The 16,795-nt window shown below is 47.8% G+C and overlaps 1 long non-coding RNA gene across 1 annotated transcript; it reads left to right on the top strand.

Moving 5' to 3' along the window:
* The first annotated feature begins 770 nt into the window (after window positions 1-770).
* Window positions 771-16,279, top strand: LOC110261504 (uncharacterized). Its single transcript, XR_014809189.1, has 5 exons — window positions 771-2,197; window positions 6,030-9,447; window positions 11,952-12,300; window positions 13,757-14,826; window positions 15,749-16,279. It is a non-coding gene; the product is annotated as an uncharacterized LOC110261504 (long non-coding RNA).
* Window positions 16,280-16,795: the final 516 nt, after the last annotated feature.

Here is a 16,795-nt window from a genome sequence, read left to right as displayed (position 1 = left end):
ATGGAAGGAAAAGAAAAAACTTTTCAGAGAGATACGTCTGTGCGTTGGATGCATCCTGCCCAGCAGGGAACCTCTGCATTTACACTCTCCGTGCACGACCAACAGCAGCCCGGCTTTCTGAACCCCCAAAACCATACAAGTCTGATCCTAGAACATTGCCTGCCCAATATTCAAGCCGACTCCACTTGGGTTCACACATCTGCCTCTGTAGAATCCAGAGCTCTTGACAGCCTGCCCAACTGTCTGAAAGTGACCCACAGAAGTGAAGGCAGAAAAGTGTCCTTTCTGTCAGGTCAGGTCATTTAGATTTGAGTGTCTGAGGTGATCCATAAACTAGCCCTCCTCTGAAGGCACGTGTCAGGAAATCCACCACCACCACCATCACCACCACCACCACCAATCCCAAGCAGCCGCTGGGCTCCGCCGCTGCTCTGGCGCCCTCTAGTGGCCATTCTTTAATAACTCAGAGCCTTTTCTCCTGCCTCCTGACCAAACCCATGGCTGGACTACACTGGGTTTGTGCATCTGACAGCCAATTCCCTCCTACTCTCACTCTGAGAACCACCATGTACCTTACGAGAGGGCGAGGTGTCTCTCTCAACATCCCCCAGCTCACTCCTTCCTCCGTGTTCTACTCTAGTCATTCACCTCCACCTGGAAATTCATCTGCCTGCCTTAATACTCATTTCAATTCTCCGGGGGTAACTGCTAGAAAAGAGTGGCTCGGGGAGGAAAACAAAAAGGAAGTCTGTGGTGAAGTTTCAGAAACAGATTCCAGGGATTAATCAGATTGTTATGATCATTATACAACTACAGATGTGATAAATTCATTTGAGTAAAAAAAAAAAAGAAAAAAAAAGATTCCAGGGATGAGCCACAAACCCCTTCTACACCCTCCAATCAGGTCCACGAGCACTGCATTCCAGATGCCACATCGGACAAAATCCTGGCTCTCAAGAACTTCATGCCCAAGATTCAAACCAAATACTTTTTGATTCATGGCTATTCCATCAGAGAATCCAAAGGCATTAAGACCACGGATAGCTGGTCACATCGACTGGTCTTACCGCTCTGTGAGCAGTAGGAAACAACCCCTAGCCATGAAGGAAGAGCTCTGAACCCACTATCAGGACATGCATCATCCACCAGAGAGTCAGAAGTTGCCCAAAACTCACCTTCCGTCGCTGTGCACATCCTTGGGGTTCCACCAGCACCACTGGCAACCCCAACTCTGAGTGTGGAAGTGCCAACACCAGGCAGCAGATGGGCACAACTGGGCTCCTCGTCCTCTAACGGCCATTGCCCATACCAGCCCTTGAGATCCCAGTCTTCTGCCTCCTGACCCCTCCCAGCTCTGTTTGCACTGCTTTTGAGCACCTGTGAGCCTGATCGGATCCTCTCCTGTCTCTGTCTCGCACGCTTTCTCCCTATCTCAGAAAAATCCAGGGCCTTACGGAGGGTGCTATTTCTCTCTCAGTATCTCCCATATCCCAGCATGCTGCCTATCAGCACTCCTGTGAGCCCATCAGCTGAACACACTCCAGGTCAGGGAACAGGCTTTAGATTCCCCCACACCCCATCCATCATGCTTTGCCAGGCCACATTTTATGTGACTGCCTTTAAGCTAAGATTTTCCCTCAGGGATGCACAAAAGGAGAGAGAGGCTCAGAGGAAAGGAAAACACAGAACTTTTCAGAGACCCCCTTCAAGAGACTGGTCCCTGGAGTGGACCTAGCCTGCCCTCCAAAGGACCTCTGCTTTAGCAGTCTCCACTGACCACCACCAGCTAGGCTCTCCAGAGGCCAAACACCATGCAAGCCTAACTCTGCAAAACCACATGCCCAGGACCCAAGGCAGCTTCCCTGTTTCAGAGTTCCACTTCTCCATCATCCCAAGGCAGTTGGAACCCCAAGGCCTGTCCTTTAATGTGGGCTTTGGGCTAGCTCTGCCAATGCAAATCGACTAATATGTGGGAAGGTGGAACCCTTTCCCTTTTACCACGGGAGCCATTTGGCCTGGAGAGGCAATTGCAGGCTGTAGGAACCCCTTCTTGCTGGACACCCTCTGGGGAATCCTCCATCCCCATCTCCAACCACATTGCTGAGCCTGGAAGTGCCCATACCAAGCAGCTGCTGAGCTTGTGTGGTGCTTTGGCGCCTTCTGGTGGACATTCTCTCTAATGGCAACTCAGAGCCCTGCCTCTTGCCCAAACCCAAGGACTGCCCTGGGCCTGTGCACCAGACAGCATATTTAGTTCTTCCTCTCACTCTACAAGCAGCCAAGAGCTTTAAGATTGCATGTTTTTTCCTCAATGCCAGCCATGGCACAGACTCATCCCAATCTTTCACCATTCTCATTAGTCAGTGAGCTGATCCCATTCTGAAATGGGTCATCGCTTTTAAAGTAATTAGCCTCCCTTCCTAAACCTTTTTTTCATTTATAATAATTTTTATTTTTCCCATTATACCTGGTTTACAGTGTTCTCTCAATAGTCTACTGACCCAGTCACACATACCTATATACATTCTTTTTCTTACATTATCCTGCTCCATCATAAGTGACTAAATATAGTTCCCAGCGCTATACAGCAGGATCTCATTGCTTATCCATTCCGAAGGCAATAGTTTGCATCTATTAACCCCAGATTCCCAGTCCAACCCACACTCTCCCCCTCCCCCTTGGCAACCACAAGTCTGTTCTCCAAGTCCATGAGTTTCTTTTCTGTGGAATGGTTCATTTGTGCCATATATTAGATTCTAGATATGTGATATCATGTGGTATTTGTCTTTCTATTTCTGACTTACTTCACTCAGTATGAGAGTCTCTAGTTCCATCCATATTGCTGCAAATGGCATATTTTGTTCTTTTTACGGCTGAGTAGTATTCCACTGTGTATATATACCACATCTTCTTAATCCATTCATCTGTTAATGGACATTTAGGTTGTTTCCATGTCTTGGCTATTATGAATAGTGCTGCAATGAACATACGGGAGCATGTATTTTTTTCAAGGAAAGTTTTGTCCAGATATATGCCCAAGAGTGGGATTGCTGGGTCATATGGTAGTTCTATGTATAGATTTCTAAGGAACCTCCATATTGTTTTCCATAGTGGTGGTACCAATTTACAGCCAACAGTGCAGGAGGGTTCCCTTTTCTCCATATCCCCTCCAGCATTTGTTATTTGTGGACTTATTAATGATGGCCATTCTGATGGTGTGAGGTTGTACCTCATGGCAGTTTTGATTTGCATTTCTCTAATAATAAGTGATGTTGAGCATTTGTGTGTGTGTGCTTGTTGGCCATCTGTATATCTTCTTTGTGGAAATGTCTATTCAGGTCTTTTGCCTATTTTTCAATTGGGTGTTGGCTTTTTTGCTGTTGAGTTGTATAAGTTGTTTGCATATTTTAGTGATTAAGCCCTGTCTGTTCATCATTTGAAACTATTTTCTCCCATTCTCTAAATTGTCTTTTTTTTTTAATGGTTTCTTTTGCTGTGAAAAGTTTGTCAGTTTCCCTTCCTAATTTCTGTGACCTGGCTTGAGGTCAAATTTTCCCACTCAGGGGTTAATAAGAGGAGGGACAGGCTCAAACGGAAGGAAAAGAAGAAATTTTTCAGAGAGACAAGTCTGTGGGTTGGATGCAACCTGCCCCTCAGGGAACCTCTGCTTTTACACTCGCCATGAACCGCTACCAACAGCCCAGCTTTCCAAACCCCAAACACCATGCAAGTCTTATCCTGGAAAACTGCCTTCCCAATATTCAGCCAACCCCACTTGGGTTCACAGATCTGCCTCGGAAGTCATTTCTGTCAGGTGAGGCCATATAGATTGGAGAGTTTGAGAAGACCCATAAACTAGCCTGCCTCTCAAGGTACTTCCCAGGAAATACACCACCACAACCACCACCACCACCGCCATCACCAAACACCCCTGCCCAATCAACCTGAACCCCGTGTCTGGCCTGGAAAATGCCAATCCCATGCAGATGCTGGGCTCTGCTACTGCGCTGGTGCCCTCCAGTGGCCACTCTCTCTAATGACAACTCAGAGCCCTTGCTCTAGCCTCCTGACCAAACCCATGGCTGGACTACACTCGGTTTGTGTACCTGACAGCCGATTTCCTTACTCCTCTCACTCTAAGAACCACCATGTACCTTATACAAGAGGGTGAGGTGTCTCTCTCAGCATCTCCCAGCTCACTCCTTCCTCCCTGTCCAACTCCATCTGACCATCAGACTTGAAGTCAGGCAACCAGCTGGAAATTCACTTGCCTGCTCTAACACACATTTCAGTTACAGTTCGGTATTCTGGGGGGTAACTGCCAGAAAGCAGTGGCTCAGGGAGGAAAACGAAAAGAAAGTCTGTGGAGAAATCTCAGAGATAGATCCCAGGGATGAGAACAGCCTGGCCAGCCACAAACCCCCTTCTACACCCTCCAATTAGGTCCAGGAGCACTGCGTTCCAGATGGCACAAGGGACTGCGACTCTCGAGACCTGCAAGCCCAAGGTTCAAACCAAATGCTATTGGATTTGGGGCTATTCTACTGGACAGTCCAAAGGCATTCAGACCATGGACAGCTGGTCACATCGACTGGTCTTACCGCTCTGTGAGCAGTATGGAAACAACCCCTAACCATGAAGGAAGAGCTCTGAACCCACTATCAGGACATGCATCATCCACCAGAGAGTCAGAAGTTGCCCAAAACTCACCTTCCGTCGCTGTGCACATCCTTGGGGTTCCACCAGCACCACTGGCAACCCCAACTCTGAGTGTGGAAGTGCCAACACCAGGCAGCAGATGGGCACAACTGGGCTCCTCGTCCTCTAACGGCCATTGCCCATACCAGCCCTTGAGATCCCAGTCTTCTGCCTCCTGACCCCTCCCAGCTCTGTTTGCACTGCTTTTGAGCACCTGTGAGCCTGATCAGATCCTCTCCTGTCTCTGTCTCGCACGCTTTCTCCCTATCTCAGAAAAATCCAGGGCCTTACGGAGGGTGCTATTTCTCTCTCAGTATCTCCCATATCCCAGCATGCTCCCTATCAGCACTCCTGTGAGCCCATCAGCTGAACACACTTCAGGTCAGGGAACAGGCATTACCCCACACCCCATCCATCCTGCATTGCCAGGCCTCATTTTACGTGACTGCCTTTAAGTTAAGATTTTCCCGGACTAGAGTTCCCATTGTGGCGCAGTGGTTAACAAATCCGACTAGGAACCAAGAGGTTGTGGGTTCGATCCCTGCCCTTGCTCAGTGGTTTAACGATCCGGCGTTGCCGTGAGGTGTGGCTCAGATCCCATGTTGCTGTGGCTCTGGCATAGGCTGACAGCTACAGCTCCGATTAGACCCCTAGCCTGGGAACCTCCATATGCCACGGAAGCAGCCCAAGAAATGGCAATAAGACAAAAAAAAAAAAAAAAAAAAAAAAAGATTTTCCCAGACTTCCCATGTGGCTCAAAACAAGGTAAGATTTTCCCCCAGGGATGCACAAAAGGAGGGAGAAGCTCAAAGGAAAGGAAAACACAGAACTTTTCAGAGACCCCCTCAAGAGACTGGTCCCTGGAGTGGACCTAGGCTGCCCTCCAAAGGACCTCTGCTTTAACAGTCTCCACTGACCACCACCAGCTAGGCTCTCCAGAGGCCAAACACCGTGCAAGCCTAACTCTGCAAAACCACATGCCCAGGACCCAAGGCAGCTTCCCTGTTTCAGAGTTCCACTTCTCCATCATCCCAAGGCAGTTGGAACCCCAAGGCCTGTCCTTTAATGTGGGCTTTGGGCTAGCTCTGCCAATGCAAATCGACTAATATGTGGGAAGGTGGAACCCTTTCCCTTTTACCACGGGTGCCATTTGGCCTGGAGAGGCAATTGCAGGCTGTAGGAACCCCTTCTTGCTGGACACCCTCTGGGGAATCCTCCATCCCCATCTCCAACCACATTGCTGAGCCTGGAAGTGCCCATACCAAGCAGCTGCTGAGCTTGTGTGGTGCTTTGGCGCCTTCTGGTGGACATTCTCTCTAATGGCAACTCAGAGCCCTGCCTCTTGCCCAAACCCAAGGACTGCCCTGGGCCTGTACACCAGATAGCGGACTTAGTCCCACCCCTCACTCTAAGAACAACCAAACACCTTTAAGAGGGTATTTTTCCCCCCTCAATGCCAGCAATAGCAGTCACTCTCCCCAATCCGTCACCATTCTCATTAGTCCATGAGCTGCACCAACTCCAAATAGGTTCACCATTTTAAATAAATCATCCTCCATTCCTAATTTATCTGACCTGGTTTCAGGTCAGATTTTTCCTCTCAGGGGATAACAAGAGAAGGGAGAGGCTCAGATGGAAAGAAAAGGAGAAACTTTAGAAAGAAAACAAGTGTGTTGGATGCCGCCTGCCCAGCAGGAGACCTCTGCTTTTACACTATCCATGAACCGCCACCAACAGCCCAGCTTTCCAAACTCCACGCAAGTCTGATCCTAGAACACTGCCTGCCCAATATTCAAGCCGACTCCACTTCTGTTCACTTGTCTGCCTCTGCAGAATCCAGAGGCTGTCTGAGCTCATGACAGCCTGCCCCATTGTCTGGACTTTGGGCTACACAAGCTGCCTGAAAGTGACCCCCAGGTGTGAAGGCAGAAAAGTGTCCTTTCTGTCAGGTGAGATCATTTAGATTGCAGAGTCAGAGGTGACCCATAAACTAGCCCTCCTCACAAGGCACATCCTGGGAAATCTATCACCATCACCACCCCCACTTCCACCCCTCGGCCCAACCAATTCAAACCCCATGTCTGGGCTGGGAAATGCCAATCCCAAGCAGCTGCTGGGCTCTGCTGCTGCTCTGGCGCCCTCTCATGGCCACTCTCTCCAAAAACAACTCGGAGCCCTTCCCCCTGCCTCCTGACCAAACCCATGCCTGGACTGCCCTCCCTTTGTGCACCTGACAGCCGATTTCCCTCCTACTCTCACTCTAAGAGCCACCACGTGCCTTACACGAGAGTGTGCGGTGTCTCTCTCAACCTCTCCCAGTTCACTCCTTTCTCCCTGTACAACTGCACTCTTCTACCTCCATCGGCCAATCTGACTTCAAGTCAGGCAACCAGCTGGAAATTCATCTGTCTGCCTCAATTCACATGACCCAGTTTTGGCTACTTTTCAATCTCCCGGGGGTAACTGCCAGAAAAAAGTGGCTTAGGGAGAAAAAAAAAAAAGGAACTCTGTGGAGAAATTCCAGAGATAGATCCCAGGGATGAGAATAGCCTGGCCAGCCACAAACCCCCTTCTACACCCTCCAATCAGGTCCACGGGCACTGTGTTCCAGATGCCACAAGGACAACAGCCTGACTCTCGAGGACTGCATGCCCAAGTTTCAAACCAGGTATTTTTGGATTCAAGTCTACACCCTTGGTGAATCCAAAGGTATTCAGGCTACGGTTAGCTGGTCCCATTGTCTGGTCTCAGGGCTCCAGGAACAGTATGGAAACAGCCTCTAGACATGAAGGAAGAGCTCTGTTCCCATTGTCAGGATATGCATAGTCGATCCAAGAGTCAGAAGAAGCCCATAACTCACCTTCCATTGCTGGGCTTATCTTTGGGTTTCCACCAGCGCCATTGGCAGCCCTGGCATCTCTGAGTCTGAACTTGCCAACACCAAGAAGAAGATGGGCTCATTGTTGTCTAGCAGCCATTATCCATACCAGCCCTTCAGATCCCATTCTTCTGCCTCCTGACCCCTCCCAGTTCTGTTGGCACTGCTCTTCAGCACCTTTGAGCCTGACTTGGTCCTCTCTTCTTCATCTCTGTCTGTCAGAAAAATAAGGGCAGCCTTAGGGCTCCATTACCAGCTCAAGTGAAAGGAAAATGCAGAACTTTTCAGAGATCCCTCAAGAGATTGGTCTCTGGAATGCACCCAGCCTGCCCACCAAAGGACCTCTGCTTTTACACTCTCCACTGATGAACGCCAGCCCAGCCATCCCGAGGCCAGTTTGGCCTGGAGAGGCAGTTGCATGCTATAGGCAACCTCCGGTGGGACACTCCTGGGGATCCACCATCCCCATCTCCAACCAGGTCTCTGAGCCAATACAAGCTTCTGCAGAGCTTGGATGGCGCATTGGCGCCATCTAGTGGACATTCTCTCTAATGACAACTCAGAGCCCTGCCTCCTGCCCAAACCCATGGGCTGCCGTGGTCCTGTGCACCAGAAAGAGGATTTAATTCCTCCTCTCAATCTGAGAACAACTAAGAGCTTTTAAGAGGGTGTGTTTTTCCCTCAATGCCAGCCATGGCACTCATTCCTCCCAATCCTTCACCATTCTCCTTAGTCAGTGAGCTGAGCCTATTCCGAATCAGGTAACCATTTTTAAAGTAATCAGTCTCCCTTTCTAACTTAAGTGACCTGGCTTTCAGTCAGTGTTTCCTCTCAGGGAGTCAGATTTTTCCTCTCAGGGCTTAATGAGAGGAGGGTGAGGCTCAAATGGAAGAAAAAAAAAAACTTTTCAGAGAGACAAGTCTGTGCGTTGGATGCATCCTGCCCAACTAGGAACCTCTGCTTTTACAGTCTCCATGCAGGACCAACAAAGGCCCAGCTTCTCAAACCCCAAACACCAGACAAGGCCAATCCTGAAACACTCCCTGCCCGATATTCACACAAATTCTTGAACCCGAACTCTTGAGCTGTGGTAAAGTAACCCCGATCAGCTGCTGGGCTCTGCTGGTGCTCTGCCTGCAGCCTACCAGCCATGGTCTCCAATGACGAGTCACAATCCTTCCCCTGCTTCCTGACCAAACCCATGGATGGACCACCCTGTCTTGGTGCACCCAACAGCTGGCGTCCATCCTCCTCCTCTTCTGAGAACTGCCGTGTGCTTGCTTTCCAGAGGGTGGTGTTTCTCTCTCCAAGCCTCCCAGAGCCCTCATCCTCCTTCTCCCCCTTCCTCTCCCACGCTGTCGTTCTATGTCCATCAGCTGATCCCACTTGCAGTCAGGTCTGCCAGCTGGACTTTCATCTGCCTTCCTGCCTTAAGACAGGAGACCCCCATTTCAGCTCATGTTCTTCCCTCGGGGTGAACCACAGAAAGTGCATAGAAAAAGAAAAGGGAGACCTAGGGGAAAATTTCCAAGCCAGACCCCAGTGAGGAGGACAGCCCGGCCAGCCACACCCTCTGCTTCCACACACCCTCCATGCCCGTCCACAAGCTCTGCTTTTTCCCCAACCAAGGCCTGCCTGGAGAAAACTGCATACCCAACCTTCAGGACAAATGCCTTTGCCTTCTGGGTTGTGCCGCGGGAACATCCAAAGGCATTCAAGACCCCAGACAGACTTTCAGAGCATGTGGTCTTTGGGCTTTGGGCTCAGCAGGGATGAGACCCCTATTTGAGAAGGAAGAACTCTGTACCCACCCTCAGGAGAAGTATTTGGGACCCGAGAGTCAGAAGTAACCTGTCACTCACTGTTTACCCGTGGGGCATGTCCCTGGGGGTTCCGCCAGCGCCCATCTCCCACTCCATGTCTGAGGCTGGAAGCACCAACACCAAGCAGCAGATGGGCCACGGCAGTGCTCTTCATCCCCTAGCAGCCCATAGCTCTGCCGACATTTCAAACTCCATCCTTCTGCTTCCTGCTGCCACCTGATTTTGTTTTGCTCGGCCTGTGAGCGCCTGAGTTCCTGCTTTCTTACGTCTCTCTCAGAGTAATTAAGAGCCTTACGGAGGTGGGTTTTTTTTCTGTTTCAAAGCCTCCCACAGCCCTCACACCCCCTATCTGTCAGCACTGCTTGAAGTCAATCACCAGGAAAAACTCCAACTCAGGTGAGCAACTTTCAATGATTCTAACACCACCAAGACTCAGGCAGCCTCTTCGCAGCTCCTTATTTTAGGCCACCTGACTTTAGGTTAAGATTATCCCCTCAGGGGTGCATGAAAAGACCAAGTGATGCTGATAAAAGAAAAATGAGTACGTTTTCAGAGATCCCTTAAGAGACCAGTCACAGAGAGGGGCACAGCCTGCCCAGCAAAGGACCTCTGTTTTTACACTCTCCATTCACAGCCATTAGCCCAGCTCTCCTGAGGCCAAGCTCCAAGTGAGCCCAACTCTGGATAACTGCATGCCGATACTCAAGCCCATGGCTTCCTTGTGGTTTATGAATTCTGCTTCTGGAGAGACCAGAGGCAGTCAGAACCCTGAGGGGCTGTCCAATGGTGGGCACTTTGGGCTGCCTGAGCCCCCAGACACTGACCCAGAGGTGTGAAGTGAGCAACCTATCCCTTTGACATGGTGAGCCAGTGGCGGCCAGGCACCTACCCGTCCTTGCCGGAAATCTGCCGGGGGAGACACCATCCACATCTGGAACCAAATCTGAGCCCAAAAGCGCCAAGCCAACATGGCTAGTGCTTCAGCACCCTCTTGTGGCCATTCTCTCTAATAGCAACGCAGAGCACCCTTCCACCTCCTGAACCAACCTATGGGATGCACTGGGCTTGTGCACCTGATTGCTGATTTCATTCCTCACCTCCCTCTAAGAACAACCAAGTGCCTAACGGGGGTGGGGGTGGGGGTGGGGGTGGGGGGGATTCTGTCTCCTGGTCGGCAGGGCAGTCACTCCCCCCTATACTTCACCACGCCTCTCATCAATGCACCAAGCCCATTCCATGTCCAGTAACCAGCTTGAAATCAATCAACCTCCACTCTTACTTTGTGTGACTTGGCTTGAGGCGAATGAAAGAAGGGAGAGGCCCAGATGGAAGTAAAAAGGCCCTTCTCGAGAACCCTCAAGAGACGGGTCTGTGGGGAAGAGATGCAGCCTGCCCACCGAGTGATTCTGGTCTGCTTTGACACTCTCCCTTCATGACCTCCCATCAGCTTTCCTGATGCCAAAGGTCAGGCGAGTCTGATTCTGGAACACTGCATGCCCAGTATTCAAGCCAAGTAACTCTGGCTTGGGATTTCTGCCTCTGCAGAACCCAAAGGCAGTCATAAAGGTGACTGCCTGGGAGTGTCCGGATATGGTGCTGCAGGAGCTGCCTGAATGTGACCCACAGAGGTGAAGGCAGAACCGTGTGCTTCTATCAGGTGATCTCGTTTTGACCCCAGAGTTGGGGGCAACCTGTAACCTACCCCTGCTCACCAGGCATGGCCTGGGCAACCACCATCACAAATCCCACCTCTGAGCTGGGATAAGCTGACACCAGTCAGCTGCTGGGCTCTGCTGGGTCTCTGCTTGCCCTCTGGAGGCCATGGTCTCTAATGAGGATTCAGAGCCCTTCCTCCTGCTTCCTGACCAAACCCATGGATGGACCACCCTTGCCTGGTGCACCCAACAGCTGGCATCCATCCTACTCTCCCTCTGGGAACCGCCATGTGCTCACTTACAGAGGGTGGTGTTTCTCTCTCCAAGCCTCCCAGGGCTCTTGCCCTCATTCTCCCCCTCCCTCTCCTATAGCATTATTCTAGATCCATCAGCTGATCCCACTTCATCAGGTCCACCAACTGGAAATTCATCTGCCTTCCTGCCTTAAGACAGGAGACCCCATTTCAGCTCATGTTCTTCCCTCGGGGTGAACCACAGGAAGTTCTAGACAGTGTGCATAGAAAAAGAAAAGGGAGACCTAGGGGAAAATTTCCAAGCCAGACCCCAGTGAGGAGGACAGCCCGGCCAGCCACACCCTCTGCTTCCACACACCCTCCATGCCCGTCCACAAGCTCTGCTTTTTCCCCAACCAAGGCCTGCCTGGAGAAAACTGCATACCCAACCTTCAGGACAAATGCCTTTGCCTTCTGGGTTGTGCCGCGGGAACATCCAAAGGCATTCAAGACCCCAGACAGCCTTTCAGAGCATGTGGTCTTTGGGCTTTGGGCTCAGCAGGGATGAGACCTCTATTTGAGAAGGAAGAACTCTGTACCCACCCTCAGGAGAAGTATTTGGGACCCGAGAGTCAGAAGTAACCTGTCACTCACTGTTTACCAGCGGGGCATGTCCCTGGGGGTTCCGCCAGCGCCCATCTCCCACTCCATGTCTGAGGCTGGAAGCACCAACACCAAGCAGCAGATGGGCCACAGCAGTGCTCTTCATCCCCTAGCAGCCCATAGCTCTGCCGACATTTCAAACCCCGTCCTTCTACCTCCCGATGTCACTTGATTTTGTTTTGCACAGCTCACCAACGCCTTTGATCCTGCTTTCATACTTCTCTGTCTCTCAGAAAAATTAAGAGCCTTACGGAGGGGGCAAGCGTTTTCCCTCTCAAAGCCTCCCGCAGCCCTCACTGCTCCCTGTCAGCACTGCTTGAAGTCAATCACCAGGAAAAACTCCAACTCAGGTGAGCGACTTTCAATGATTCTAACACCACCAAGCCTCAGGTGCTCCTTCACAGCCTCTTATTTTAGGCCACCTGGCTTTAGGTTAAGATTAACCCCTCAGGGGTACATGAAAGGACCGAGGGATGCTGATGGGTGTGAAAAGAGGAAGTTTCCAGAGATCCCTTAAGAGACCCGTCATAGGTTTGAAGACAGGTTTGAAGTTCTGTAGTTTGATATATGTGACAAATTCCAACTAAAGAACACCTGAGGCATTTCAGTGTTCTCTTGAGTAGAGTTAAAGGGCAGGATTCAAGTTAGTTATATTTTAGTTATTTTTCATAGTCATTAAATAACATGAATATAACTTGTTTTACTACGCTTTTAAAAACATTGTCATCTCTGAGTTTCCATTGTGCCTCAGTGGGTTAAGAACAGGACATAGTATCCATGAGGATGCAGGTTCAATCCCTGACCTCACACAGTGGGTTAAGCATCTGGTATTGCTGCAAGCTGCAATATACATTGCAAATGCATCTTGGATGCAGCGTTGCTGTGGCTGTGGCCAAGCTAGCAGCTGCAGCTTGCATTCAGCCCGTAGCCCATGAATTTCCACATGCTTTAGGTGAGGCTGTAAAGAGACTAAAGGGGAAAAAAAAAAGCATTTTCTTCTTTAACCTTTTCATGTTGAAATAATTTAGATAAATTTATGTTTTTATTAAACACATCTTAAGGTTTTTTTAAACTCTTAATACTTAAAAATATTTAACTGTAGTTTATTTACAATTTTGTGTTAGTTTCAGGTGTACATCTTCAAATTCTTTTCATTATAGGCTATTATAAAAATATCAAGTAAGTTCCATGTGCTATATGGTGAATCCTTGTTATTAGGAGTATGTAATTGATGACTGTAGCTTTGGCATATAGTCTGAAGTCAGGAAGATTGATTTTTCCACATCTTTTTTTTAATTGAAAGCACAAGCAAGTATGGCTGAGAGGTAGAAAGGATTATCGGGGATAAAGGGAGGTCTTTAGGCTTCTGTCCATTTCCACCATGCAGGTCTCCTGATTAGTGGTATAGTGTGTGGGCTGGAGTGGCAGGGTTACCCCTCCCCACTTAGGTTATGAGACCTCCTGCTCCTCCCAGAGCTCAAGTTGGACAGACTAGGTCTTTTTCTCCTGGAGCCCCAGACCCCTTTCCTCCAGGGACAGGTCACGTGAAGGCTGCCCAGCCAAATGCCCAGGTAACTCACTCCTGGAGGACATTTATATTCCCTCTTTGCTAACAGAAAACACCCTCATCAAAGAGCTACAAACAGACCCCAGTGCCCTGTGGAACTTAGACCTAGGGATGTCAGGACCCACAGCTCCTTTCAGGCCCTGAGGAACCTTGTAGATCCCATGCACCCACCAGGGAAGCCATCCTTCCATCTGTCTCTGTACCTTCCCAGTAATTCCATCCCTGTGTTTGTGTTGCAGGTTCTGGTGTGATGTCTTGAAGGCCATGACCTAGAAGCCTCAGCCTGGGCCTCAGAGGGGCTGGCACTGGTAGTCAGAAGGTTTGCATCTGGACAAGGAACAGGATAGACTCACTACTCATCTATTAGTAAACAAATATAGTGCAAGCTTAGTTTTTTTATTGTGTAGATTTAGGATTAGTTTCTGATATATGTTCTACAATTGGTATGTAAGATTTTTGTATTAAATATTTTTCTATCAATTTGCTTTTTAAATATTTTTCTATAAAATAAATTGCATATGTAGAAAAGCCCCCTAAACTTAGGTAAAACTTAATGATTTGGTATCAGGCAGTTACCTTAGTGTCCACCCCCAAGATCACCCACTCTCCTATCATCCTCATTTGGAGTTGACTTAAGAAGGGGACTATGAATTTAGTACTTTCCATCTGCCCTTATGTCAGTGTGTTTTTAAGGATCCTGTTGTCTGAAATGTGTTAATTCTTTTGATCGTGGGAACATCATCCTTGATCCTTCATGATGACATGAATGTCAGGGTCTTTGACACCCAGTCACTCACCTGATATAAAATCCATGACTCACCATTTCTCTCCTCAGTGTCTCTAACATATTGCTCTTAATTTCTTCTGGGACAGCCTATTCACTCTATACGTGATCAAAATATCATTTTTCTTCCCTTATGTGTTTCTTGCTCTTTTATTCTGGATGCCCAAAGGATTTTTTTCTTTAAAGATCAGTAGTTTTATAATTTGCTCTTAGTCATTGCAAGTCAATGTTCATTTTCTCTTTAATACAAAACTTCAAAGGTTTTTCATATTGAAAAAAATTTGCGCAATATTATTCTCTGTGTATCCTTGCTGTGGTTTTTCTGTTTCAGGTCCCTCAGTCCTTCAAATATCAGATTTCTTATGATTATACTTCACTTTTGACACAATCATTAACAATTAATAATTTCTTTCTTTTTTGTCTTTTTAGTGTCACACATGCAGCATATAGAAGTTCCCAGGCTAGGGGTCAAAGTGGAACTGTAGTTGCCGGCCTGTGCCACAGACACAGTAACACAGCATCCAAGTTGTGTTTGTGACCTACACCAGAGCTCACAGCAATGCCGGATCCTTAACCCAGTGAGCAAGGCCAGGGATTGAGCCTGCATCATCACAGATACTAGTCAGGTTCATTACCCCTGAGCCACGATGGGAACTCCTAGAATTTGTTGATTAATTTCATTCCCAGGAGTGTTTTAAAACAGTGTTTAAACTTACCTCCTTTGGAGTTCCTGTCGTGGAGCAGCGTAATCAAATCTGACTAGGAACCATGAGGTTGCGGGTTTGATCTATGGCCTTGCTCAGCAGGTTAAGGATCTGACATTGCCGTGAGTTGTAGTATAGGTCACAGACGAGGTTCAGATCTCATGTTGCTGTGGCTATTCCCATGTTACTGTGGCTGTGAGGCAGGCCAGCAAAAAAGGAATATTCACTAGTAGCTATTGCATGAGGTGAAATGTAAATTGGATGCATTATTAGGCAATATTGTATGTAATATATCTTAAGAATGGAGTATCCTCAAAAAAAAAAAAAAAAAAAAAGATCCAGCAACTTCATTCCTTGTAATTCTGAAGTAACATAACAGGAATCTGAAGAGATATGTACAGTTCTGTTGACTGTAGTGTTATTTAGAATGGCCAAGATATGGGAGCAACCTGTGTCCACTGATAGATGAATCAAGAAGATGTGGTGTGCACATGCAATGGAGAGGTCTTCAGCCATAAAAGGGAATGGATGACACCTGCCATTTCCTACAACATGGATAGACCTACAAGTTTTAAGCTCATTAAAATGTGTCAGACAGACAAATACTGTTATGTCACTTATATGTGGAATTTTTCTTTATAGGGCCGCACCAGTGGCATATGGAGCTTCCCAGGCTAGAGGTCCAATTGGAGCTATAGCTGCTGGCCTGCATCATAGCCACAGTAACACGGGAACAGCCACAGCAACATGAGATCTGAACCTCGTCTGTGACCTACACTGGAGAACAAATTTTAGAACAAGTTTTCTTTTTTTAATAAGATCATAATGATATGCTGTTGAATAAGGATGAATTCACGTCATTTTAATTTTTTTTTTTTTTGTCTTTTTGCTATTTCTTTGGGCCACTCCCACGGCATGTGGAGGTTCCCAGGCTAGGGGTCCAATTGGAGCTGTAGCCACCGGCCTACGCCAGAGTCACAGCAACGCAGGATCCGAGCCGCGTCTGTGACATACACCACAGCTCACGGCAACGCCAGATCGTTAACCCACTGAGCAAGGGCAGGGACCGAACCCACAACCTCATGGTTCCTAGTCGGATTCGTTAACCACTGCGCCATGACAGGAACTCCCATTTAAAAATTTTTTGATGTTTCTTTACATTCCTATACCTAGAGTTATTATTTTTATAAATGTGAATTATGTAGAGTGATACTGAATAGAACACATATTAAAAATGTAAAACCAATTTTGATAAAATACATTTTGATTGCAAAGCAAATTTGTTACTGGATCAATTGGGAGGATAAAGAATGGAATACAGAATGATGGGAAAAAAAAGAGATAAGGTACATGAGAGAGTGCATGAATGTGCAGATTTATCTGCAAAGGCCAAGAGAAACATTTATTTGTCCAAAGATAAATAGTTCAAATGCTATAGAATTTGGTGAAAAGAGTATTTTTTCCATTCCAAAAATCTAAGACTTAAACCAAACTTTAACAAATCTAGAAATTTGTGTTCAGACTCTGACCCTGTTTGTTTTTTATTAAGGAATAAATATTAATATTAATAATTCCCGGCATATTTGATGTCAGTAAATGTTTATTGGCTCAGATATAACAAACTTCTTGCAACTAGTTGCATTGTCACTTTGCTTCTTAGAAAACTTAATTAGATCCATTCAAAAATGTCCATTTTGAATAAAGCCACCCCTATTAGTCAGGGTTCCAGAGAAACAGAGGCTGTGTGTGTGTGTGTGTGTGTGTGTGTGTGTGGTATGTGTGGAGAGAGA

The sequence above is a fragment of the Sus scrofa genome, chromosome 7 (assembly GCF_054392235.1).
Source record: "Sus scrofa isolate SSC_HxYL_T2T_F1_AM1 chromosome 7, Sscrofa_HxYL_maternal_Yorkshire_Landrace_v2.0, whole genome shotgun sequence".
Lineage (NCBI taxonomy): Eukaryota > Metazoa > Chordata > Mammalia > Artiodactyla > Suidae > Sus > Sus scrofa.
The sequence above is the reverse complement of the archived record's forward strand: the minus strand, read 5'-3'. Positions and strand labels throughout refer to the sequence as shown.